The sequence below is a fragment of the Anoplolepis gracilipes genome, unplaced genomic scaffold (assembly GCF_047496725.1).
Source record: "Anoplolepis gracilipes unplaced genomic scaffold, ASM4749672v1 Contig19, whole genome shotgun sequence".
Lineage (NCBI taxonomy): Eukaryota > Metazoa > Arthropoda > Insecta > Hymenoptera > Formicidae > Anoplolepis > Anoplolepis gracilipes.
In genome coordinates, this window is record NW_027328667.1 from 2,092,636 (window position 1) to 2,102,606 (window position 9,971).

The 9,971-nt window shown below is 19.9% G+C and overlaps 3 pseudogenes; 2 read left to right on the forward strand and 1 right to left on the reverse strand.

Moving 5' to 3' along the window:
• Positions 1-669: 669 nt before the first annotated feature.
• LOC140675523 (cytochrome c oxidase subunit 3-like) lies at positions 670-1,470 on the forward strand (annotated as a pseudogene).
• A 1,232-nt stretch (positions 1,471-2,702) lies between these two features.
• LOC140675544 (NADH-ubiquinone oxidoreductase chain 5-like) lies at positions 2,703-4,019 on the reverse strand (annotated as a pseudogene).
• Positions 4,020-6,852: 2,833 nt separating this feature from the next.
• On the forward strand, positions 6,853-7,956 carry LOC140675556 (cytochrome b-like; annotated as a pseudogene).
• The last annotated feature ends 2,015 nt before the right edge of the window (positions 7,957-9,971 follow it).

Below are 9,971 nucleotides of genomic sequence, written 5' to 3' on the forward strand. Positions count from 1 at the left end.
AACTTTAATTATTTTTCTTATTTTTTCATATCAATATTGACTTATCCCCTCTCGTTTACATATATTTTTTAATTTTTTATTAAATTTTCTAATAAAAGAATTTAAAATTTTAATTAATTATTCCTATTCTAATTTAATTATTTTTATTAGTTTATTTTTATTTATTATTGTAAATAATTTCATAGGCTTATTCCCCTATATCTTTACATCTTCTAGTCACTTAAGTTTTTGTCTTTCTTTATCTTTATCCCTGTGAATTTCTATAATGTTATTTAGAATTTTAAATTACACTAATGATTTCTTTTCTCATCTTACCCCTCAAGGAACTCCCTTCATTCTAATACCATTTATAGTCATTATTGAATCAATCAGTCTGATTATCCGGCCTCTCACGTTGGCAATTCGTCTGACAGCAAATATAATTGCAGGACATTTACTTTTATCATTATTAGGATCTTTCTGTGCAAATTATTAATAATTTCTTAATTTTTTTAATTATAATCTCCTCTCAACTTTTATTATTTATTCTTGAATTATCTGTATCAATTATTCAGGCCTATGTGTTTTCCATTCTTTCTACATTATATAGAAGAGAAATTTAATTAATTTTTACTATTTCAAATAAATAAATAATAAATAATTATAATCAAATTTTATAGTATTATCATTATGACAAAATTACATCAAAATCATTCATTTCATTTAGTATCAATTAGACCTTGGCCTATTATTATTTCTTTCAGATTATTTAATAACTTAATTTCAATAATTATATGATTTCATAAATTAAATTATCTAATTATAATTTCTATTCCTTGCACATTATTATGCATATATCAATGATGACGAGATGTAACACGAGAATCAACATTTCAAGGATCTCATACAATTAATGTATATATTGGCCTTCGCTTAGGGATAATTTTATTTATTATTTCAGAAATTTTCTTTTTTATTTCCTTTTTCTGAGCTTATTTTCATTCTGCTTTAGCCCCTTCCATAGAAATTGGTCAATTATGACCCCCCTTAGGCATTAAACCATTCAATCCATTTGATATCCCTCTAATAAATACTATTATTCTTTTATCCTCTGGGATAACAGTAACTTGAACGCATCATTCTATCTTAAATAAAAACTTTAATGAAAGATATCAAAGCCTCTTATTAACAATTATACTTGGGATTTATTTTACCTCCCTTCAAATAATTGAATATTTCGAGTCACCTTTTTCAATTGCTGACTCTATTTATGGGTCAACCTTTTTTCTAGCTACAGGCTTTCACGGAATTCATGTAATTATTGGGACGCTATTTCTTTCAATTTGTTTGCTTCGCATAAATTTTCTTCATTTCAGAAAATCTCACCATTTTGGTTTTGAGGCAGCAGCCTGATACTGACATTTTGTAGATGTTGTTTGATTATTTTTATATATTTCTATTTATTGATGAAGATACTAAAATATTACTTAATTTAAATTAATTTATTATTTTATAAATTTATATAGTATATTCATATTACATTTAATTTCCAATTAAAAAAATTAAAAAAATTTTAATATAAATAATTTTAACTTTTATTTATATAATTACATTTTTTATTATTCTATCAACTCTAATTTTATTAATTAATTTACTTATCTCATCTAAATCATTAGCAAATCGAGAAAAAATCTCACCATTTGAATGTGGATTTGATCCTCTATCTAATTCTCGTCTCCCATTTAGAATTCAATTTTTTTTAATTAGTTTAATCTTTTTAATTTTTGACATTGAAATTACTCTCTTAATCCCATTAATTTACATATATTTTATAAATAAAATTATTATTTTTTCCTCATTATTGTTCATTTTCATTCTAATTTCTGGCCTAATCATTGAATATTTAGAAAAATCAATTGACTGAAAAACTAATTAAAATTTATAATTTTTTTACATTTATAAATTTATTTTTTATTCTTGATAAATTTTATTCAGGATTTTAGTTAAACATAAATAACATTTAAATTGCAATTAAAAATTAAATATCTTAATATTTAAATCTTAATTTTCTTTTAAAGTAAATATTTACATTTAATTTCGACCTAAAAATTTGATTAATTTCAATTAATCTAAAAGAACCACATCGAATAAAATTTATTTTTTGAAATAATAATATTTTTGAGCTTCTAACTCAACATTCAATGAAAGATTTCATTTTATTTCATAAATTTAATAAATATCTAATTAAAAATTATTAACTAAAACCAAAAAAGAGGTAAATTATTGTTAATAATTATATTGAATCTATAAAAAAATTCTAGTTAATTTTTCTTTTTTATTCATTTATATAGTTTAATTAATAAAAACCTTATATTTTCATTATAAAAATAATAAATTTTTCTTTATTTATAAATAAATTATTTAAAAATAAAATCTTATTATCTTAATATCTTCAATATTATGCTTTACGAAATTTAAGCTATTTAAATATAAATTACTTTAAAAATTAATTAACTAATAAAAAAAATAATTAATAAAATTAATACTGAAATAAAAATAAATATATAAATTTTAAATAATTTTATCTTAATTACTAATCTATTTATTATCCTATAAATAATTTTCTTTCCCATAAATTCAATCCATATCTTATCTATCCTATAGGTGTTTAATCTACAAATTATAATAGGACTATAAATTCATATATATATATAATTTATAAATCATATAGATCTAAAAAAATAACTAAATATTAATATATTAATTAAATTTTTTATAGACATAATCAACCTTAATAATACTCCCACAAATAATAATAACATTGTAGTTATTTTTACATTTACATTCATATATAAAAAGTAATTATCAAAAAAAAATATTCACATTAATATAGATCCTCTAATTAACCTTAAGATTAATAAAACAAACATCGATAAATTCATTAATTTATCTTCTTTATAATAATAAAATCTTGAATTTTTAAATGAGCCAAAATAAATATAATAAATCAATCGTAAAGAATATGACACAGTAAGAGAAATTGATAAAGTAATTATTATTAATAAAAAAATATTAATATTATTTAAATAGATAATTTCTATAATTAAATCTTTAGAATAAAATCCGGCTAAAAAAGGAATTCCTATTAATGCTAATCTAGAAATATAAAATCTTATTATAGTAAATGGAATAAACTCATTTAAATTACCACATAATCGAATATCCTGATTATTATTCATTAAATGAATTATAACTCCTGCACACATAAATAATAATGACTTAAAAATTGCATGAGTCAATAGATGAAAAAAGGCTAAAAAATTAAATCTTAAACTTAAAATTATTATCATTAACCCTAATTGACTTAAAGTAGATAAAGCAATAATTTTTTTTAAATCATTTTCAAAATTTGCCATCAACCCAGCTATAAATATAGTAAAAATTGAAATATATAATATAATTTTCTCAATGCCCCTATTCATTAAATATTTATTAAAACGAATTATTAGATAAACCCCTGCAGTAACCAAAGTTGATGAATGAACCAAGGCTGATACTGGGGTCGGGGCGGCCATAGCTATTGGTAATGAAACAGAAAAAGGAATCTGAGCACTTTTTGTAGCTGCTGCTAAAACAATTATTCTTAAAATTAACTTATAATTTTCCATAAAACTTAAATTCCAACTTCAAAATGTAAATATTAATCCAATTCTTATTAATAACCCAATATCTCCCACTCGATTGCATAAGACTGTCACTATCCCAGAATTATATGATAAATAATTCTGATAATAAATCACTAAACAATAAGAAGTTAATTCTAACCCATCTCACCCAAATAAAATTCTAATTAAATTAGGGCTAATAATCATTAAAATTATTGATAAAACAAATATAATTACTAACTTAATAAACCGATCAATAAATATGTCATCGCCTATATAAATTATTCTATGTAATATAATTATTGAAGAAATTAATATAACTACCCCAATGAACAATGAGACTCAATCAAATAAAATATAAAATTCTACATTAATTGAATTAAAATTAAAAAATAATCATTCCATTATATATCTTAAATTTATTAAATTTAAATATAATCTTATAAAAAAAAATAACATAAAAATAATTATTATAAAAAATGAATAAATTTATAATAATCTAAGATAAATTTTTTTTATATCACTAATTTCACAAATTAATATTTTATTTTAAACTACTTAAATAATGACATTATAATAAAATAAATAAATAATAAACATTACTTATTTATTAATAATTAATATTATCTATATTGACTAATATAACAAAACTAAATTCTATTTAAAAAAATTAATGTATTAAACTTAAATTTAAAATTATTAAAATTAAAGGAATTAAATGAATCAAAATAATCATATAATCTTTTATATAAATAAATTGTTGAAAATTTTTCTTCAAAATAATTAAATCCATGCTGAATATATGAATATAAATATAATGAATAAGCACTCCTAAAAAAACAAATCATTATTATATAAATAATAACAGATATCTCTCATCTAATTAAAACTCTAATTATAAAAATCTCTCTAAAAAAATTTAAAGAAAAAGGAAAAGAAAAGTTAGCAGCACATAATAAAAATCATCAAATTCTTAAAGACGGAAAAATATTTAATATTCCTTTATTAAAAAAAATCAACCGACTCCCTGATCGCTCATAATATAAATTCACTATAAAAAATAAACCTGATGAACATAGGCCATGAGAAATTATTAAAATATAAGCACTAATAAATCCTAATTTTATTATTGTTAATATTGAACATATTATTACATTTATATGTACAACAGAAGAATAAACCACCAAACTTTTTATATCAATTTCAACTAAACATAAAATACCAATAAACAACCTTCCTACAATCCCAACTCTAAAAATTACATACCTATACTTATTCCTTTGAAAAATAAATATTATAATAAAACGTAATAAACCATACCCCCCTAATTTCAATAAAACAGCAGCTAAAATTATTGACCCATAAACAGGCGCTTCAACATGGGCCTTAGGCAACCAAACATGAAAAATAAAAATTGGTAGCTTAATAAAAAATGCTATAAAATAAACTAAATAATCTCAAAATCCTATATTAATTATTATATTTTTTATCAATAAATTAAAATCAAATGTTATATTATGCTTATAAATTTCAAATAAATAAATTAATAAAGGCAAAGAAATAAATATTGTATATATTAATAAATAATAAGATGCAGAGGTTCGTTCAAAATTTAACCCTCAATAAATAATGACAATAAACATAGGAATTAATCTTAACTCACAAACATTAAATAAAATAATATTAAATTTATAGAAGAAAAATAAATAATTAAAATTAATAATATAATTTCAAATATTAACAATTTTTTCTCATAATTTATTTTAATTAGCCTACCACTCCTCTCCTCCAACTGAATAACTATTTTTATTAAAGCTAAAATTCAAAATCTTAAAGCTAATAAAAAAAATGAATAAAAATCAAACCCTATAAATATTCTCACCCTAATTCAAATATCATCTTTAAATATAAATTTAAATAAAAATAAAAATCTAAAAATAAAACATGAATTATAAAAAAATATAATTTTTTTATTTTTTATTAATAAAATTATAAATATAAAAAAAAATAAAAATTTTATCATATTAATTCAAAAAAAATAAATAATAGAATAATTTAATTATACTATAGTTTATACTAAAACATTAATTTTGTAAATTAAAAATATTTATTATAATAAATTTGTGTAAAATTATAAAATATTTTAATATAAAATATTAAATAAATTTTTAATTTTTTAATTAAAACTTATTAATATTAAATAAATAATATAATTCATTCCCATGAAAACGAACAATAATTACCAATAATGTTAATCCCAAAACTCCTTCACACACACTAAAAACTAAATAATAAATTATAAAAATCTCCAAATTAAATATCCTAAAAATCATAAATATAATTATTGATAAAATTAATACTATTAATTCAATTATTATTAAAATAATTAATATAAATTTATATATAAAAATTAATAATAATAAAATAATTATATATATATATGTATAAATTAATAAATCAATATAAATAATTATATAATTATTTTATTATATAATTCAAAAAATAAATCTATTTATGCCATTAATCTCCAAAATTAATATTCTTTTTCTAAACTATTTTTTGAAATTAATTAAATTTTCATTGATTTTTACCAATATATTCAATTTAATTAAACTTTAATTTTTTCAACTCCTCTTATATATGAATAAAGAATTACTTACTTTTACTATTTTAATTTTTTTAATATTTTTTATTATTTTATTTTTACTAGCTACTAATAACAGCTCTATCCACCCTATCTGAATAATTATCTCTATTTTAATTTTTAGAATATTTATTTGCATAAATCTTTCAGTCTGACAATCTAATTATATTTATTCTATTATATTATTCTTAATTATAATTAGAGGCTTATTAATTATTTTTCTTTATTTTGCAAGATTAATCTCAAATGATCAAAATAAACTTAATAATTACAACCCCTATTTACTTATATTATTCATTTTAAATTGATTATTATTAATTAGATATATATATTTCAATTTACCTTGACCTAACTTATTAAAAAATAAATTTAATTATAGTGATTCAATAATAATCTTAAAATTTAATGAAATAAATTATCAAAATATTATTAACCTTTATGAATACCCATATAATAATATAACTATTAGCTCAATATTTTATCTACTAATTTCATTATTTACTATTATCAAAGTTTGTTCTATTAAATTATTCACTATACGTAAAATCAATTAAAAATTTATTTATGAATAAAAACTTAATAATATTTATTAATAACTCTTTACTTAAACTCCCTACACCAATTAATATTTCTTACTGATGAAATTTTGGATCATTATTAGGAATATTCTTATTTATCCAAATTTTAAGGGGCTTTTTTTTATCCATACATTATTGTTCTAATATAAATTATGCTTTTAACAGAATTATTCACATTATTCAAAATGTAAAATTAGGATGATTATTGCATAATATTCACATAAATGGAGCTTCAATATTTTTTATCTGTATATATATTCATATTAGACGAGGATTATACTATAATTCTTACAAACTTTTTAATACCTGAATAATTGGAGTAAGAATCTTCTTAATATCCACAGCAACAGCTTTTTTAGGATACGTTTTGCCATGAGGCCAAATATCATTCTGAGGAGCAACAGTTATTACTAATTTAATTTCCACAATCCCCTACATAGGAAATATAATCGTCCAATGAATTTGAGGGGGATTCTCTATTAATAACGCAACTTTAAATCGATTTTACTCTCTTCATTTTATTATACCCTTCCTCTCTCTAATTATATTAATAATTATTTTACATTTATTTTTCTTACATAATACAGGATCTTCTAATCCTTTAGAAACTAATAGAAATCTCTATAAAATTCCATTTCATATTTACTTCACGATAAAAGATAATATTACTTTTATAATTTTCATCATAATTTTTTGAATTATTAATCTAGAATATCCATATATATTTAGGGATCCTGATAACTTTCTTCTCGCAAATCCTATAATTACACCTATTCATATTCAACCTGAATGATACTTTCTCTTTGCTTATGCTATTCTTCGATCAATCCCTAATAAACTAGGGGGGGTTATTGCCCTATTAACATCAATTTTAATCTTATACACCCTTCCTCTTTTAACCCCTAAATTCAATTCATTAATAATTTATCCTATTAACCAGCTATTATATTGAATTTTTTTAAACACATTTATTCTCCTTACTTGGGCAGGAGCCCAAGTAATTGAATATCCATTTATTAGAATTAGTCAAATTTTATCAGTTATTTATTTTCTTTATTTTATTCTTATATCTATCATAATAAAAATCTGAGATATTATTTTATTAAATTAAAAATTTATTTTTATTATTTATATTTAACTATTAACCAATAAAAAAATTATAAATTCATAAGTTAATGATCTTGATTAATAAGTTTATGTTTTGAAAACATAATAAAGAAATTCAAAATTTTCTATTAACTTCCAAATTACTTATTTTTAATCTCACACACACCACACAACTTAAGCCCACTTTATCTCTATTCTATAATAAAACAATAACTATTATGAATTTTATTCTTAAAATTAAAACTAAATATATTAAAATAATAGGCAAAATAATTTTTCAACATAAATATATTAATTCATCATACCGCATTCGAGGTAATAATCCTCGCATAAAAATAATCAAAGATCTTATTAAATTAATTATAACAAATATTAACATAGAATATAAAAGTAAATTAGTAAATAAAATAATTCTAATAAATCTAAAAAAAATAATCATACCATATTCAGATAAAAAAATTAATGTAAATCCCCCCCTAAAATATTCAATATTAAACCCCGAAACTAACTCTGATTCGCCCTCAATAAAATCTATAGGGCTACGATTTAACTCAGCCAAAATTCTAATAAAATATAACAAAAATAAAGGATATAAACTAACTAAATACCAAATATAAATTTGATATTTATAAAAATCCAAAAAAGAGTATCTTTCTCTTATAATTATTAAAATTAAAATAATTAAAATAAACCTTACTTCATAAGATAATATTTGAGCAACAGATCGCATAGACCCTATTATTGAATAAATTGAATTTGCTGACCATCCTATAAAAATAATGAAATACCCGCCAATAGATATAAAAATAATTATTAATAAAATAGAATAATTTAAATAATAAAAATTAGTAGCAAACGGATATAATAATCATATAGATAATATAGTTACAAATCTCATTAAAGGAGTCAAATAAAATAATCGATAATTAGATTTATAAACATAAAATAATTCTTTATTTAATAATTTAATAGCATCGCTGAAAGGTTGCAAAATACCAACTAACCCGACCTTATTAGGACCTTTACGTATTTGTACATATCCTAAAAATTTCCGCTCTAATAAAGTTAAAAAAGCAATCCCTAACAATAAAATTAATAATAAAATTAATAAATTTAATAAATTTAAAACTAAATAATAATAAATATTTTTAATTATTACTTATATAAATTATTTTTATATATTTATAAATTCTAAATTTATTACACTATTCTGCCAAAGTAATCTACAATTTTTATAAAATTAATATTATTCTTTAATTTAAAAAAAATTTCAAATAAAAAGTCCTTTCGTACAAATTTATTTACACTTTAATTATAGATAAAATCCGATCTGGCTTACGCCGATCTAAACTCAAATTATGTAAAATTTTAATAGTCGAACAGACTAAATAATTAAATTTTTCCATCTAATTTTTATTTTAATTCAACATCGAGGTCGCAATCATTTTTTATAATATGATCTTAAAAAAAATATTACGCTGTTATCCCTAAGGTAATTAATTTTTCAATAATTTTTTTTAAAACTTATTCATATTTTCATAAATATATGATTATCTATTAAATAAAATTAAAAAAGTTTATAAAATTTTTTAATCCTCCCAACTAAATATAATTTTATACTAAATTTAAAAACTAATGTATTTTAATAAAAATTATATTAAATTCTATAGGGTCTTATCGTCCCATAATATTATTTGAACATTTTTATTCAAAATTTAAATTTTTATTATTTAATTTAAAAAGCTTAAATCTCATCCATTCCTTCATTCCAGCCTCCAATTAAAAGACAAATGATTATGCTACGTTAGCACAGTCAAATTACTGCGGCTATTTAATACACATCATTGAGCAGAACAAATCTTTAATTATTTTCTAAAAACCATGTTTTTATTAAACAGGCGTCAGTCATGATGCCCCGGAGTCGTTCCATCTCCAACTGGAGGTCCGACCCCTCGGCCGGTCTCTCGAGCTAAGTAGCCGAGAGAAATATGGCCATCA